Raw genomic sequence first — 17,947 nt, 5'->3', positions numbered from 1 at the left:
GCACCACTGTGGGACGAACACCCACGAGGGGATGTGCGCAGCCCATTGACCCCTGGACAACACACTGTTCTGTCTCCAACCCTGCACTCTGCTCTGCTTGGACTGTTCCTCCATCTGCTTCAGAGAGCACGCTGTGCTGAGTGTCCTGGGGGCAGTTTTTGGCCCCTCACACCAAGAAAGCCCTTGTGGTGCTGGAGCAAGTTGAGAGAAGGGAACGGAGCTGGTGAGGGGCTGGAGCACAAGTGTGATGGGAGCGGCTGAGGGACCTGGGGGATTCAGCTGGAGAACAGGAGGTGAGGGGAGACCTTCTGATCTCTGAACTGCCTGAAAGGAGCTTGGAGCCAGGGGGGGTCGGGCTCTGCTCCCCAGGAACAAGCGCCAGGAGCAGAGGAAACGGCCTCAAGTTGCGCCAGGGGAGGCTGAGGTTGGATCTGGGGAACAATTTCTTCCCCAAAGGGCTGTGGGGCATTGGAACAGGCTGCCCAGGGCAGTGCTGGAGTCACCATCCCTGGAAGATGTATAGATGAGGAACATGGTTTAGTACTAGATTTAGGTTATGGTTGGACTCAGTGATCTCAATGGTCTCCTCCAGCTAAATGATTCTATGATTCTGGGCACACCTCGCTCACTGGGCAATATATACAGGTGCTGATAACCAGTGCCCTGAGGCTGTACCATGTGCCAGCAAGCTCTTAATATCCAGGAGCTATCTAAAGTCATGTATGAAATTGCATCATGATTTACATTTGCATCCTGCTGGGCAGCTGTCTGCATCTCAGTAGCTGTCTGGCAGTGGTATGAACCATAGAACCATAGGATGTCCTGACTTGGAAGGACCCATCAGGATTGTCAAGTCCAACTGCTGTCCCTGCACAGGACACCCCACAATTCACCCCATGTGTCTGAGGACGTTGTCCAGTCTCTCCTTGAACACTGTCAGGTTGGGGCTGGGAAGGGCTCTCCTCTACAAGAGTCATCATACCCGTTTTGTGGATGGGTGTTGGGATTCCTGTGCTGTAGCAGGAGGGGAGGAGTGCACTCACATGAGGCTGGGAGCCTTTCCACGGTGTGGGAGCATCTCCTGCTGCTGCAGCCAGGGAAACTTGGTACTTCACCTGGACATGGGAGAGAGAGATTTATGAGGTTTTCCAAGGGGAATTAAATCCCATGAAAATGGTTGGTCCTAGACATTGCCTCCTGCATGGAGCGCTTTATCCACAACCCCTTTGGGATACAGTGACAAGAAGGCAAGTGCCTGTTTGCAGACTAGTTTCAGGCAAGTCAGTGGAAGAGCCATTCTGGAATGGTGGAGGGGTCCCTGTCTGCACTGGACAGAAGGTTTTCCCCTCAACCCAAAGACAGCACCCAGAGGATGGAGACCTTTAGCACAAAATCCATGTTTTACCATGAGCATGTTTGTGTTGCTTTTTAGGACTCCAAACGCTTTGAAGGGATTGATGTGGACTTTAAAGAACGGGCCTATGAAACTCAGAAAACCCCAAATGTGGTTGAGGCCACGAATAAACCAGGTCTGTCCCAACAACTGGAGGACATTCAGAGTAGGTAGGTACAACTTCAGTCCCAGGATTTTGTCAGAGACTGGGATCAGCTCTAATAAGTTGGTTTAACCTGTGCTCCAAGGCTTTCCTTCTGGACTGTGCGTTCTTTGCATTCACACATTGAGTCTTTTTATTCATGATCCATCACCCTGAAGCCCCCAAGGTGGATTCTGGCTTTGCGTATGTGCAAACTCTTATCTTGAATATTGATTTGCACACATACAAAGCTAGGCACTCAGTTGGTTTTAATAACATGTGGCCTCACTGCCACCCCAAATTTGGTGTCTTAAATATCTATTTAGCAGTCCAAGCAGGGATATCTGCAGCAGAGCTGATCCCATGTGCTTTAATTAACAAAATTATCTTTGTGTGTGTACCCTTCACAGATGGTATAACTAAACTCCCTGAGAAAGACCTTAATGTCCAGAGATGGATACAGTTCTCACCTAACATATGAGCTACTCTACCTGGAACACACCTAACAAGTTAACGTGATAGCTGTTGTGTCAGTAATAACTATCCATTTAAAATAGAGATCTAATTTTACTTCCTAAACAGATAAGGCCCGTGTTCCCCACAGAGGACTAACTGCATGTTATTTATGAACTTTGAAAGCTCAGCAGCAGTTTAACATGTAAACACTGAGAGATTCATTTTAGAACGGAGCAAACAAGTTTCTTTTCAGGCTTCACAAGCACAAAAAGCTGAGTAGGTTTGAATCAGACTTTAAAATGTGCTCATTAGAATAAAAGCAGTTTTGGAAACTTTCATCCTAGTGTGAAATCACCTGTGGCAGTTGAGAGCTTGTCTAAAACAGTAAGTCAGACTGCAAAGCCTTTCTAGCCTCTTCTTCCACCTGTGTTTCTGCTTTTTGGTGAGGATTCTCTGACTCTTTGTCTGTTTGACCCTTGGGAGTGGAGAGAGATCTATGAGTTACTATGTGCTTTGTTATCTATTTGGAAAATGCTGTAAAGGACCAGCCTGCAGGCTCAGCTCATGTCTGGCATTTCCCCCTGGGAGGGGAGAATCTGCTCGATGACCCAAACTGTAGCACGACACATTAAAGGATATTCACCCGCCTGTCCTGGGCTCTATTTTTCTGCTCTTCTCCCCAGGTTGTCCCTGTGTGAGAAGGCTTTGGCTGAATATTTGGACATGAAAAGATTGGCCTTTCCCAGATTTTACTTTGTTTCTTCAGCAGATTTATTGGATATTCTTTCCAATGGCACCAACCCACAGCTGGTAAGCCTTGCACTGTGTCACCTTCACATTTTCCAGCTGTCAGTAATGTCAGGGTGGAAGATGCTGTCTAGGGACTCAGCTGTAGCTTATCCTTTCTTGAGTGCCTTTTCTCCCACCCTCACTTGGATTAACAATAACTCTTTCACTGCTGGCCTTCATCTGTCGTCTCTGAAAGGCAATGCGCACACTGTATGTTGTCCCATCTGTCCCTGGTGATGCTTGCAGATGGTTCTGAAAGCACTGCACAGAGCAGAGCTATGTTCTTGATACCATAAAAACAGTGGGTTTGTTTCTGCTGGGATACAGTGAGGTTGGGGGAAACCATTTCTTGAGGATCTCAGCCAAAACTTGTTGCTGAGCTTGGTTCCCCAAGCTGGGATGCCAGCAAACAGCATCTGTTGTTGAAAGAGCCACAGACCGATCATTCAAATGTGACAGTGTTGACAACCGAGGGCTTGGAGACGTCTCTGTTTTTAGGCAGAGGAGACATCTGCTAGTCAGCCACTCCTTCCTTCCCCCATGCAAAGGTCTTTGGGATGGCCTGTTTACAGGGGAAGAGCAGAACACAGCCTGGAAGAGGTAAGACAGCTGGTGGTCAGACAGTGGCTGTGGCCAAGGCAGGACTTCCTTGGGTTGCCACCCACCCCTGCACAGCTCTGCTTGGCCTTGTTTGGGACGCATCTTTTATTCAGAGGTTGGTGCATAAAACCAGTCAAAACGTTCACAGCAAAAGGCGAGTGTTGGATGATGAACAAAGTCCTAATTCTGTCTTTTGGTAGCGAGTATTTTCACTTTCTTCAGGCTTTCCACCATTTTCAGTATTGATGTGAGCACAGGAATGGAGCAGGTTTGCATGTGTATTTGGAAATGCTGTTGTTTACCTCTAACCTTTAACGCTGCTTCTATCTGTGTCTGCTGCTGGGTGATTTCAGCCCACAGAGTATCATAAATACATAGTTGATTGATATTTAAAATGAAGAGGAAAAAAAAAACACAGGAAGCAAAGATACTGTGTTGAAATGCTCTATTGAGTAAGAAGAAATTCCTGGTGTTTTCTGTTATTCAAAAGTATTTGCAGTAAAATCAAAGTAAATGTCAAGCAGTATCATACATAGATACACTCTCAGCCTTCCCAATGTAGTTTCAAAGTCTGATGATTCCTAAAGGAGGATTAAATACACAATGACATTATCCTCGTGAACTGGGTGCTGAACTTGTGCAGATTCAGGTGCGCTCGGGCTCTGGCAGCAGGATCGCAGCAAGTGCTGGGGTTGTGTCCGAACCCTCCGGACTGGACAGGGTCTGGGAAGGGGCAGCTGGGGATTTGTGACCAGAAGCTTCTACATGTAAGAAAAAGTTTCTACGGTTTACTTACGGTTTGAAAAGAGATAAGCTTATGGCCTCAAGATACGCTTAATGGCCTCAAGTTGTGCCAGGGGAGGTTCAGATTGGATATTGTAAAAAAATTCTTCCCAGAAAGGGCTGTGGGGCATGGGAACAGGCTGCCCAGGGCAGTGCTGGAGTCACCATCCCTGGAGGGGTTTAAAAGACATTTAGACGAGGTTCTTAGGGACATGGATTAGTGCCAGAGCTAGGGTATGGCTGGACTTGATCCTGAGGGTTTCTTCCACCCAAAATGATTCTGTGATCTGGGGGGATGCTGAGTGCCCTGTGCTTCTCAGAGTCACTTAGCACCTCCCAGGGTTTGGCCCTGCTTGTATGTGTGTGAGAAGCTGCGTCCACTTGCAGCACAGCTCATGAGAGGGAGGGTTGTAGTTCTTTGTGAGTCAGTGAGTCAGAATTAGATGGACAAATCCACCTCCACCCTTCCTTCTCTGAAAGCATCAGAGCATTGGGCATCTCACGCAGAATCCCAGAATGTCAGGGTTGAAGGGACCTGGAAAGCTCATCCAGTGCAATCCCCCCATGGAGCAGGAACACCCAGCTGAGGTTCCACAGGAAGGGGTCCAGGCGGGTTTGAATGTCTGCAGAGAAGGAGACTCCACAGCCTCCCTGGGCAGCCTGGGCCAGGCTCTGACACCCTCACTGAGAAGAAGTTTCTTCTCAAATTTAAGTGAAACCTCCTGTGTTCCAGTTTGAACCCATTCCCCCTTGTCCTATCACTGGTTGTCACCGAGGAGAGCCTGGCTCCATTCTCCTGACACTCCCCCTTTATATATCTGTAAACATGAATGAGTCCCCCCTCAGTCTCCTCTTCTCCAGCTCCAGAGCCCCAGCTCCCTCAGCCTTTCCTCACACGGGAGATGCTCCACTCCCTCCAGCATCTTGGTGGCTGCGCTGGACTCTCTCCAGCAGTTCCCTGTCCTTCTGGAGCTGAGAGGCCACAACTGGACACAATATTCCAGGTGTGGTCTCACCAGGGCAGAGCAGAGGGGCAGGAGAGCCTCTCTGACCTACTGACCACCCCCTTCTAACCCACCCCAGGTACCATTGGCCTTCCTGGCCACAAGGGCCCAGTGCTGGCTCATGGTCACCCTGCTGTCCCCAGGACCCCCAGGTCCCTTTCCCTCATTTCTCATCTCCCCTATGGGAGTTTTTCTACCTCTCTGCTGTAATTGAGAGAGGCAGCTCCTGTCTGGGACTGCTTTGGGAGCTTCCCCTTTCTGTGGGGACGTCAGTCCTAGGAGAATCTCACCTTCATTGGCGTGGGGCGCGCAGTGATGCAGTTGTGTGTTACGCAGTGGTCTGGAAGAAGTGCTGGTGACCTGCTCAGCTCCCAGCAGGCAGATGCTGATGTTGAGAGCCCACAGCATCTCCCTGTTGGCTTTGCAGACTCAGATGGAGGTGAACAGGAAAGAACTGAATTATTCTTTTCCTTCTGGAAGAGTGCTTTTGGTGAACATGGTTGTTCTATAGGAGGTCTGGGCTGTTTATCATAGGTCTTAGGCAGAAATAAAGATCTTTCTTCTCCATGAAAGAGAATTTAGGATATTTCACTAGCACAAAATCAGTTTCTAGTAGTGGAAAAACAGGAAAGTTCATAGTGAAGAAAACTCCACGTTGTGCTGAGAATAGGATGAGGTGGAGAAATGGCTACAGACTTCTCATCACTACATGTAGGGAAATTTGGGGTAGGAGTCATGAGGTGTTTCAATGTTTTCTATGCTTTTGCTCTGTATGGAAGATTTCCCAATGGAGAAACATGATTTATTAAGGCATGTCTGTTTTCTAAATTACGTAGAAATAGGTGGAAGTATTACAAGAGACAGCAAGAGGCTTTTGTTGGCAGTATGTTGGCCACATTTGAGAAGATGTGGTGCTACCTAAATATCCGAGATATTTTGTTAACATGATTTTGCTTGTGACATGTATAGTGATCTTCATTCCGCTCGTCCTATCTCGGTTGCTTTATTTATACAACCCGTTTTGCAGGTGCAACGTCATCTTTCCAAACTCTTTGACAGCTTGGCCAGGATGAAATTCCAGCTGGACTCTGAGCAAAAGCCAACCAAGGTTGGCCTGGGAATGTACAGTAGAGAGGAGGAGTACGTCAGCTTCAGCGAGCCCTGTGACTGCAGTGGGCAGGTGAGAGGGAAGTCCTTGTCTATCAAAACTGTCCGGTGGAGTCTGCTCCCCTGCCCCTCGTGTGAGATCCCTTGCCAAGACGTCATAGAGCTTCACTGCTCTCCCTTGGTGCATGAGAAAAGCTGGAAGAGGTGGTGATTTAGTACCTCCTTACACCACAACCTTTCGTGTCACTCTGGATAGGTCCTCACTAAGGGGGGACGTGGATGTCGCAGTCCACTGTGAGAGAAAGAGCTGTGCCATTTTTCTGACTAGGTTTTTAATTTGATTTTTTCTAAGACCTTTTGAAGGTTAGTCTTAAAGCTTGCTACAAATATCCTCGGTGAGGGAGGGGATGCAGACTGAAAAGAGACTAAGCTATTCCATAGTACCTCTGCACGGGTGTGTTTGGCAGGAGAAGGCCTTTTACCTGTTTCTCAAGTCTTCATTATTTCATACCACGAGTGAAAGTATGAAATGTAAGAATCAAGCTACTGCTCAGCTTATCTATCCTGGTAGTTTCACCTTTCTGCATGGTCTATTACAGGAAGCTAAAGTACGTAATACCGGCTACTGAGCTCCCCAGCAATGGAGCTTGCTGCATTCAGTCTGTCTTCTTGTTGAGGGCTTTGCCTGTGAAATATGAAATTCAGCAGGAATTGTGTTCCCAAGTTTGGCAGCATCTTTCTTCTGCTGCTGGCAGACTGCCCACATCCCACCAGGGATTCTGTCATGGCCTGGAGGTGGAACACACCTGACCAAATTATTCATTGACGGAGTTCATTTTGGTTCCTCCTGTAGCTAGAGTTCAAGAAAAAAATCTGTCTTCTGTTCTTGGTGTCTGGAAGTAGATGCTAATCCTACAGTACCAGAATTAGCCAAATCTACCCAGTCTGAAGGAGGCTGTGAGGTTTGGTTAACTCATAGAATGTCCTGAGCTGGAAGGGACCCACCAGGATCATGGAGTCCAAGTCCTGTCCCTGCAGTGACAACCCCACAGGTCACCCCGTGTGTCTGAGGACGTTGTCCAGTCTCTCCTTGAACACTGTCAGGTTGGGGCTGTGACACCTCCCTGGGAGCCTGTTCAGTGTCCAGCACCTCTGGGTGAAGAACCTTTCCCTCATGTCCAGTCTAAAGAGAACTGAGATGCTTGCCTCATTTCCTATCTTCACTAATTACCAAAGGCACTTAAGAAGAGCAAATGTGTTACTGGGATTTAATCTCTTTTCCAGGTTGAAGTCTGGCTCAGTCATGTACTAGACAGCATGAGGGCTACTGTGAGAGATGAGATGACAGAAGCCGTCATGGCTTATGAGGAAAAACCAAGGGAACAATGGCTCTTTGACTATCCTGCCCAGGTATCTGCCACTGCTTCTTATCACCACTCAGGCTGGCTCGTGGAAAGGTAGCTCTTGGGTTCCCCATCAGTCCTGCCCTTCCCTTCTTTCAGCAGCTGTGGACAGGCATGTTTCTGGCCTCCACCTTGCTATCCAGGAGAGAGGGAGGATGAGTTGTCCTTTATCCTGGCGGTCTCCTGATGGAGTTTTCAGGCTGAGCTCCATGCTCTGGTTGGGGCTCTTGGTTGGGTGACAGAGCCCAGGGGCTTGGGCAGTGCAGTCTGTACAGCCAGAGCAGTGAGAGGTGCAGCAGGAAGGCAAAGTGGTGAGGCCTGATAAGAGTGAAGAGCCCCTCAGATGCACCTCTGACAACCTCGTGGTCTCCAACTCTTCCTCCTCTGCTGTGTCAGGCATGTGAAAGGTGCTGATTTACTTATAACTAGCTGCTAAATGTGCCTATCACTGATATGGTGTTTTAAATGAATGTCATGGAGCAGATCCTTGTTGTACTGTCTGCTGTGACTACTGTATGAAAAAATACTTAATTTCATGTCACGGATGTTTCATCCTTGATCTCCCTGTGGATCCGACACTCTTGAACATAAGGAAGCTTTGGTATTTTCCCTGATACTGAACCAGCCTATTTCCCTAGGTGGCGCTTTGCTGCACCCAGATCTGGTGGACAACCGAGGTTGGGATTGCCTTTGCCAGGGTGGAGGAAGGCTACGAGAATGCGATGAAGGAATAGCACAAGAAGCAAGTGACCCAGCTGAACACCCTCGTTACCATGCTGATCGGGCAGCTCTCCAAGGGCGACAGACAGAAAATCATGACCATTTGCACCATCGACGTGCATGCTCGGGATGTGGTGGCAAAGATGATAGCACAGAAGGTTGGTGTTGGCAGTTCAGCACAGTTCTGTGGGTGCTGGAGAGGGGGCTTCAGGGGGCCCAACCACTGGCCATTCAGATCACTGCCGGTCTCAGTGGGAGACGTATGACTAAATTTATTTCTACAACGTTTGTAGTAAGTGTGCAGAAAGCCCCTGTAAGCCTGCAGAGCTGTGCTGTGTCATGGCCCTGCAACACCAACTTGTAGTTGCTGCAGATTCACACCAGGAGTGAGAGCGCGGCACTGCGTCCTGGTGCCAAGACATGTGCTGGTGGATGATGGTGGTGTGTTGGGAGGCTGCTGGACTCAGTCTCAGTTTTGACTTTAGAAAGTAAGAAAAAGCATTCAAGCTTTGTTCTTTGTAGCGTCCTTTGTCTGGTGTGGGGCCACAGGGACTTATGTGGGACTCCCTTCTCCTGCAACACCTCTCCCACACTACTCCCCTGTCCCTGACACCATGCCAAGTGTTTAGCCTTGCAGGTGGGTGGGAAGATGCCCTGAATGTATTGGGTTGTGGCTCTTCCCTCATCTGTGTCATCTCAGAGGCAGCCAGGCTGCTCACAGGGTTTCTGTCTTCAAGGCTCAGCTGGGCTCAGTGGTGCCTCGGTCCAGCCTGGGGTGAAGTGATGCATCTGGACCTGCCTGCTGGTTGTGCAGAGAGCGCTGGCCATGCCTGTCTTTGTCCACCTGTCCCCAGTCTGTTTCCTTGGTGCTGTCTGCAACCTCTTCCTTGTCTAGATGGCCTCTGCTCCTTCTCTCACTCTGGTTGCGTTATGAGACCTTCTTCATGACTTGCTGCTTCTTAAATCTATTCAGGAGTCTTTTTGTAAGGCTCTTTCTCTTGGCCATTAATTTTTTCCTCTCCCACCAATGTGGTCACTAATTTGGTTCCTCCCCTTTACTGATGGGAGATGGGGAGGTGACATTTCTCACCGCATTGCAAGGAGGCGGCCTTCCTCACCACACCTGCCTTGCAGTGAGGACCAGTCATCCCCCATGAAAATTTTATAGCAGTCGCTATTTTGGCCCCCGAGCTGCATGTGTCTGGCATCCCCGGCCTTCCTGTGATGGTGTTTGTGGGTGTGTTGCAGGTGGACAATGCCCAGGCCTTCATTTGGCTGTCACAGCTCCGGCACAGATGGTCAGATGAGGAACGGCACTGCTTTGCCAACATCTGTGACGCCCAGTTCCTGTACTCCTATGAATACCTTGGCAATACCCCTCGGCTTGTGATCACTCCGCTGACCGACAGGTAAGTCCCTGGGACACAATGTCATAGCTGGGCTTTGCCACACAGGTAGAGAGAGAGATGCCAACCAAAGATGGATTTAGTTCAGACACCTGTATCCCTCTTGTTCTGTCTCCATGTCCCAGCACTCCAGTGGTCGAGCTCTAACTCTTATCTGGTTTTTGGTGGTACCCTCTGGGGAATTTGTACATCAGATCCCTGGGTGGGATTCAGCTCACACATTAAAACACTTGTGGGTGTCTTCCTGTGCACAAGATGTCCACAGTCCATAAAGCTGGTGAGTCTAGAGAGCTTTCATCCCATCTTGAAGCAGACATCTACCTGGTTGCCTCAGTGGGGACACCTAGGGTTACTTGAGATACTCTGTGTTGTCCCACCTGGCTTCCAGCTGCCAATCCAGAAGTGTAAAAGTCTCCTATGGACCCCTTGTCATATCTCTCCACCCTATGTGACATTTCAGCAACCAAGAGCATCTCAGGTGGCTCTAGTCACCTGTGTTAGTCAGCTGCGTCAAGCCCCCAGGTATCATCAGGTTTTGTTGGCTATATTGACTACACCTCTGTGGCTTATACAGGTAGTATAGATACTCACATGTGGACACCACCCCAGTGTCCATCATCAACATGATGGAGAAACTTTGGGACTTGCTGCAGCTTTGAGTTGGGTTCACTCATAGGCCACCTGAGCAGGTTTCTGTCAGTGACAGGTCTTCCAGAAAAGCTGTCCTTTTCTCATACTGCCTGAGATGTGCCCAATATCCATGAGTTGTATGAGGATCCAGAGAGAACACAAGCTGGACATGAAGAGGTTTGGGCAGACCTTGGTGGAAGATGAGTATCTCTTGGAGAAAACAGAGCTGAGCAGAGGTGGTAATTAATGCCAAGAAGGCTTTCAGCTCAGACATGACCCCTGCTCACGTACAGCTTTTCAGAGGAGAGGCTCTGCTGAGTGCAATGCTCTAGTGCTATTGCCCTGCAGCCCACAGTTGACCTATTGGACATATTTCCTTTTTTCATTCATCATTCACTGTGAAAGATGTTACATCACCCTGACCCAGTCACTGCACCTGACCATGAGCGGAGCACCTGCAGGCCCTGCGGGCACTGGCAAGACGGAGACTACGAAAGATTTGGGGCGAGCCCTGGGCATCATGGTGTACGTGTTTAACTGCTCCGAGCAGATGGACTGCAAGGTATGGCTCCCACCTCGGCTGCAGTGCGGTCACATGGGGCTGGGGATGCTCAGGGCCCGAGCAAACCTGAAGGATGAGAGTAATCCAATGGTACCTGGGGTGCATTAGGAGAGGTATGACCAGCAGGTCAAGGGAGGTTGTTCCTTCCGCTCTGCTCTGCCCTGGTGATGCCACATCTGGAGTTGTGTCCAGTTCTGGGCTCCCCAGTTTAAGAAGGAATAACTGCACAGAGTCCAGCAGTGGGCTACAAAGATGCTGAGGGGTCTGGAGCTTCTTTCTTGTGAGGAGAGACTGAGAGAGCTGGAGCTGTTGAGCTGGAGAAGAGAAGCTGAGAGGGATCTGATCAATGGGATCAATATCTCAGGGTGGCTGTCAGAGGATGGACCAGACTCTGTTCAGTGGTGCCCAACGCCAGGGTGAGGGACAACGGGCACAGACTGAAACACAGGAGGCTCCATCTGAACAGGAGCAGAAACTTGTTTGCTGGGAGGTGCCAGAGCCTGGCCCAGGCTGCCCAGAGCGGGTGTGGAGTCTCCTTCTCTGAGACATTGAAACCCGCCTGGACCCACCTGTGTGATCTGCTCTGTGACCCTGCGTGAGCAGGGCTTGGACTGGGGGATCTGCAGAGGTCCCTTCAGCCCCACCAGGCTGGGATTCTGTGATCACCTCTCTCCAAATCCCTGCTACACTCCTTTAAGCTGAATGCCTTTTCCTTCTCCTCCCGTTCCTTCTCTAAGATTTGCACAAGGTTCTTCAGGAGGCAGAGACCCGAACTATCTTCTCTGCCTCATTATGCATTTCCCTTCCTTTCTGGAGTTAGATTTCATGTGTAATTCTTCAAAAACGTTGGTCTGTTCAGTTGAGACCAAGGCTGTGCTGATAGTTGGGCCCTGGTCGTTTCTTCTCGGCGTGCTCGCGACCTGGCAGCCCCTGGCACGGGGAGGGACCTGTCCTGGTTTTCTCAGGATCCTCTCCCAGAATAAACCCAAAACATAGTGAACCTTCAGCCGCTACAGAGCACTGAATCATTAGGCTGAGTCTTGCTCTCTGCCAGTCTGGCACGGTACAGTGATTTTGGTAGCCTCGGATCATATTTCATTTAGCTTATGGGCTCTCCCAGGAAACGGGACCATCAGTAATTCAGCACAAGTGACCTTTAAGTGAAACTGGTGCACAGATATATCGAGAAAGTGCAATTAGCAGATAAAGTGGCAAGCTGCGCAGAGCTATAAATATTATAATTGAGTTGTGCCTGCTGTTTCCATGCACTTTTCTAAATACCCACAATAGACTGTAAATTGCTATAAATAAACAGGCTGGGAAATAAAATCAATTTTTTGCTGGAGTTGATTCCATTTATGATTTCACTCCTGTAATCTTTGTTTTTGTTTTGTTTTTCCAGTCTTGTGGGAATATTTACAAAGGCCTTTCCCAGACGGGAGCCTGGGGCTGTTTTGCTGAATTTAACAGGATCTCAGTTGAGGTCCTTTCTGTGGTTGCTGTACAGGTGAGTGGAGAAACACTCATAAATAAATACAAACAGAGCAGAGCCATTCTGCAGTCTTTGGAGCAAGGGTAAAAATGGCAATTGCATATTGCCGGTTTCAGTTCTGTGTATAGGCAGGTGTGGGATTAGATCTCAAGATTAATCCCATGAATATCACAGCACTGCCAAGATGTCGCAGTTACGTGCTGCAAAGATATTTGTCACTTTTCTTGCCCCAGTTACAGCATTTGTGCCAAGACAATTCTTTGTAGCATCTTTTCCCAGACCACTACGCACCATGGCTCTGTACCTGTTCCTCCTCAGGAAAGCACTCGTGTCATTAATCTGCTGTGAGATAATTGCAGCACATCGTTTCAAGACAGAGAAGCTGCCTTGACTTGCGGCTGCTCAGTCTGCAATGTAGGGAATAATTTTCACAGAGGGGAAGAGGGGTGTTTGGGGCAGATCCGCTGGACTTCTGGGGGTTCCTTATCACCCCTGGTCAGGCACAGGTTGTGTGTCATACTCAGGAAATGGGAATACATTCAGGATTAATTTTCTTAACCTGTCTCCAAAACTGTATGGCTGTGGATTTAGTTCTGGTGTCTGTAACGACAGCTCTGCCAAGTGGCTTTGGAAGGTATTCCTGGCCAACTGGCACCATTCCTTGGAGGAATGTGTGCAGCCCCGTGGTGCTCCCAAAAGCCAGTGTCAGCTGGTGACACTCGGGAGCTGGAATCTGGGGCAGATCTGCGGCCCTTGCTGACGCGCTTGCCCAGGGTACCCTGACACCGTGGGATTAAACCTGGGACAGAGCTATTGGAGCGGTGCCCAGCTGGGCATGGGTGTTTCCCCTGGCGAATGGTTTCTCATCTCCTCTGTAGTTCAGCTGCTCAGTGCATTGTGTTGGTGAGTCTCGTGTGAAGCGCAGCAGCATCCCTGGAGAAGGGCTGGAAGGGAGACTGGCCTCCCCATCGTGCCAGAAAGTCCTGTGCTCTCGTGCTTATATATATAATCTGTCACTTCGCGTCCTCCTTCCCCTCCTCTTACCAGCCCATGAGGAAACCTGGCATTATTTTATACAGGGGAAGCCTTGGGGGGCTTCAGTGCAGAAAACTGAGGTGCCAAAGTGCCCAAGTTCTTCAGGATCCAACTGTCAGCTGAGTGCGTGTTTTAGGATCCTAATATCTGATTGAGGTGCTGAATTGTTCCTGGACTCCCTTTTGGGCTCAGTGTTATAGAAAGATATAAAGCTCAGAAGTTTCTACACTTCTGTAAATGTTTCGGTCAAAGACATTGTTCTTAACCCCTCCATGAACTCCTCATTCTTCTCATCTGTTTCACTCATAATTGGTACCTTATGTGGCATCCCAGAGAAGCCCCAGGCAGGTACAAGAGTTTATGTATCATTCCCTCTCAATTTCTCTTCCGTCAGGTCCTAGTTTAAAGTTGTCATTGAAAAAAAGTCTTTGAGGATCTTGAAATAAAAAGGGAAGCTGAACAAAAGAAGCCCAGGAATGACTCAACTGCTAATGGTTCCCTCGCTCCTGGCTGGAGCGTGGCAGCTGAAGAAAGCGGCACGGCCGTCATTCCATCATGGTGTCTCCTGGCTGCTATTAGGAGTGTTACCATGGCGATGTTTAATTGGCTGTCTTACTCATGCAGCTGATGTCGATATGGTTCCTTACAGGGAAAAATTCGATTAATTGCTTTACTTTGAGATGGCAAACAGTAGTGAGGTTAGAGCGGTGAATAGAGAGAGATTTGCCCCTCGCTGAGGTGCTGTTTGCAGAGAGGTGAACTCTTCGGAAGGAGAGGAATGAGCAGAACAAAGCTGCAATCAGGCAAATATAAAAAACAATATAATATTAGTGAGTGAAGGTGTTAGGAGAGGTTTTACAGCTTCTGCCTTCTGGTTTTGGTTTTAAATCAAACATCTGATGTCCCAAAATCTTTAAAAGTGATATCAAGTGGTCAGTTTACAACTGAGCTGAGGCCAAGCTTATTGGGAGGTGCTACCCCTTCTCTGGGCCTGGTCAGGGAACGGAGCAGGCACAGGAGGGTTTTGGGATGTCCTGAAGAGCAACGCTGTGTGGGGAGAGGTGAGATGGGTAAAGGGAATAATGGGCCCATATTGTGATAGACTTTGGGGAGTGCGTTTGGGTGTTGGCTGTGTTGTGGATACCTGTGCTGCCCTGTGTCTCTCTCACACATCAGACCTCTGCTGGGCTGGCTGGTTCAGAGATGGTGGAGCCTCTGGTGGTGTTTTTGCTGTGAGATGTGCTGAGCAGTGTCCCGCAGGTGATGTCAAAAGCCAAGGTGAATGCAGGCAGTGCTGGGGACATTTCCCGCTCCTGAGTTGCTCTTCCTGACCCACGTTCATCATTGTCTCATGGAGCAAAGGTGTGAAGTCTTGCAACTCCTTTGCATTTTGACTTTCCACTCTCTTCAGCTCTTTTTTCTGCTTTGCCAGAGTTTGACTGAGATGGGAAATTGATATTGCCATGCTGATGTGCTCCAAACAGTGTATAAAGCTTTATGCTGCCGGTAAAAAATAAAACAGTGATTAGCCCCATTTGTCACGAGGCCAAGAGTAACGAAGGAAGCACCGTTGTCTGATGTGTTTTTCATAAGTGAACGCTGATACTATAGTACTGTCTTGATTTCTAGGTGAAGAGCGTGCAGGATGCAATACGGGAGAAGAAGAAATCCTTCCATTTTCTTGGAGAAGACATCAACTTAGTACCATCAGTAGGCATTTTCATCACCATGAACCCTGGTTACGCAGGGCGAACAGAGCTACCTGAGAATTTAAAAGCTCTCTTCAGGTGAGTCCAGGTCAGGGTTTGTGACCTGGCAGAAACTGTCTTTTGGAACATCCAGGCTCGACCTCATGTCCTTGGGGAATTCACTTGCATAGGGCATTCGCAGGTAGTTTAAGCCTTGCACAACAGGCCTGGGTCTGGGCACGCACAGGCAGGGCAAAGGAGCTCTGTCCCTTGTCGTGGGGAAGGCAGAGGGTGACCTGGCTCGTAAAAGAAGGCCTAGAAGATGAAGCTGCAAATGCGCTGCCTGTAAGACCTGTAGTCAAGAAATACTTGTTCTGCAATGCCTCCTCACCTGTCATTTTAGGCCGTGTGCGATGGTTGTGCCAGACTTTGAGCTGATCTGTGAAATTATGTTGGTGGCTGAGGGATTCATCGAGGCCCGGGTGTTAGCCAGGAAGTTCATTACTCTCTACCAACTCTGCAAAGAGCTCCTGTCCAAGCAGGTGAGCCTGGTTCTGTGGCTGAGTGGTATGATGAATCTCCAAAATCAGCAGAAACATGGCACTGTGCTGCTCAGCTCCATGGCTAACGTTTCACAGCTTTTATTTAATGGCTGCATTTGCACTGGCTGCTGGGGGAGGAGAGGGTTGGTGATCATCGGAGCAATAAAATTTTCAGACTGCTTTACTGGAGCATCTGCAGGGACAAAAGCATTTGACCAGCTGCATTAATGGGAGACCTTTCAGTGAGTTTAAATGACACCATGTTTGGGGTAGTATTCAGTGACCTTTTGCTTTCCAGTCTCTTCCTGTTGATTCTCCTGCCTGCAAAGGGTTTATGGTGTCCCTCTCTGAGTTCAGCCTTAGGCTGGTTCCAGGTCTTGTTAGAGTTACTGTCAGTGCAAAGCAAATCAGATTTTTCCTTGTCATTATTTGTGTAGATCGAAGCTGGGTCCAGAGGAGACCTGAATCAGGATTCCTGATGATACAAACCTGATCTTGGCTGTGCCAGCATGAGGCTGGGTGGGATATGCTCTGTCGCAGAAACTTGGTGCTGTGCCTTGAGGGGCCTGGTGGAAGCCATGGCCTCCCACACAGAGCAGTCAGCTGTCGAGCTGTGCTCTGGAGGGTGTTAACAGGACAGAAATATGAACAGTTGTTTGTTGGCTTGAGAGTTCTTCTCATGCCGTTTTGTGGTACTTTTTCAGCAATGTCTTTACTGGCCCCTTATTCCTGGACCTCCTCTGAGACCAAACAGGCTTGTCATCTTGTGATGGGCAGGGTGGAGAAACTTGGGTCTTTGGGGCCTCATAATGGACTAACAAGCCTTTCACCTTGGTGGCTCCTGCAGATGCAGGGGGCTGGCTGGCCTTGCTATAGGTGCTTTATGATTTAGGTGAAACAAATTGCTTTGGTCTCTGGAGTGCAAATCCTGCTGCTGTCTTACTGCCAACTGTGAGCCCATGTGATGGTCTGAACAGCTGAATTATTTGACTCTTTAATACTGTCCCTGACGGGAATCTCACCTACTGAGATGGAAACCAGGTCACTCAGGCTGGAGAAGGTCTCTGGCCACAATGCAAATAACAGATTTAGATGTATTTTCATTGCTTACTAGTCTGGCAGTTTGGGAATGGTGGTTCTTCACCCTACATGGTACTGTCTAAGCATAAACTCATGCCTCTTTTTTTTTCTTCCTCTGGTGTAGGATCACTACGACTGGGGCTTGCGTGCCATTAAGTCAGTGCTAGTTGTTGCTGGCTCCCTCAAGCGAGATGACCCAGAGCGACCCGAAGACCAGGTTCTGATGCGCTCTCTTCGTGACTTCAACATCCCCAAGATTGTGACGGATGATGTGCCGGTGTTTATGGGGCTGATTGGGGATCTATTCCCTGCACTGGATGTGCCTCGGAAGCGTGACCTGAATTTTGAGTCGTTTGTGAGGCAGGCTGTGCTGGACCTCCGGCTGCAGGCTGAGGACAACTTTGTGCTCAAAGTAAGACCAAGAGATCTTCTGCTACACCCACGTCGCCATCAAATCATTTGGGTTTTCTCAAACAGCTTTGCTTCTACAAAGAGAGCTCTGCACAGCATTGTCCTTGCAGGCAGATCTCGCTGGAGGGCAGTCAGCTGTGCTGGGTCTGAGGCAGTTGCACCTGCTCCTGAGGTCAGCACTGGATCAGTCTCTGGGCTTCCAAAGGGGCCAACTTTTGTAGGCTCATGAAAGTGTAGCCCCTGGAGAGCAGGGCCTCATCAGGTGGTGGTTGTCAAGTATAAACAGCGCTGAAAGTTTATCTGCAGGCTGAGGATTTCACCCATTGTGATTAGAGTGGCTGGACCAAACTCAATTGTCAAATCTGCTTGTGTCTCAGGGTCACGTCTTTCTAAAGAGGTGGCCCAGTGGGACCTATTTTATAGACCTGAACTTCAGTTTGGCATCTTTGTCTAAAATTTGGGAGTGTTTTTCTCAGGTGGTGCAGCTGGAGGAGTTGCTGACGGTCCGGCACTCTGTCTTCGTGGTGGGTAACGCGGGCACGGGCAAGTCTCAGGTGATGAGATCCCTGAACAGGACTTACCAGATAATGAAGCGACGTCCTGTCTGGACAGACCTCAACCCCAAGGCAGTCACCAATGATGAGCTCTTTGGCATCATTAACCCAGCAACAAGAGAATGGAAAGACGGTAAATGTCATTTCATG

The 17,947-nt window shown here is 48.9% G+C and overlaps 1 pseudogene; it reads left to right on the top strand.

The window, feature by feature from the left end:
• Window positions 1-17,947, top strand: part of LOC139826745 (dynein axonemal heavy chain 9-like) — a 74,711-nt pseudogene that overhangs the window by 34,683 nt on the left and 22,081 nt on the right.

Source organism: Patagioenas fasciata, unplaced genomic scaffold (genome assembly GCF_037038585.1).
Source record: "Patagioenas fasciata isolate bPatFas1 unplaced genomic scaffold, bPatFas1.hap1 Unplaced_14, whole genome shotgun sequence".
Classification (NCBI taxonomy): Eukaryota; Metazoa; Chordata; class Aves; order Columbiformes; family Columbidae; genus Patagioenas; species Patagioenas fasciata.
This window is presented reverse-complemented; position numbering and strand designations above follow the sequence as displayed.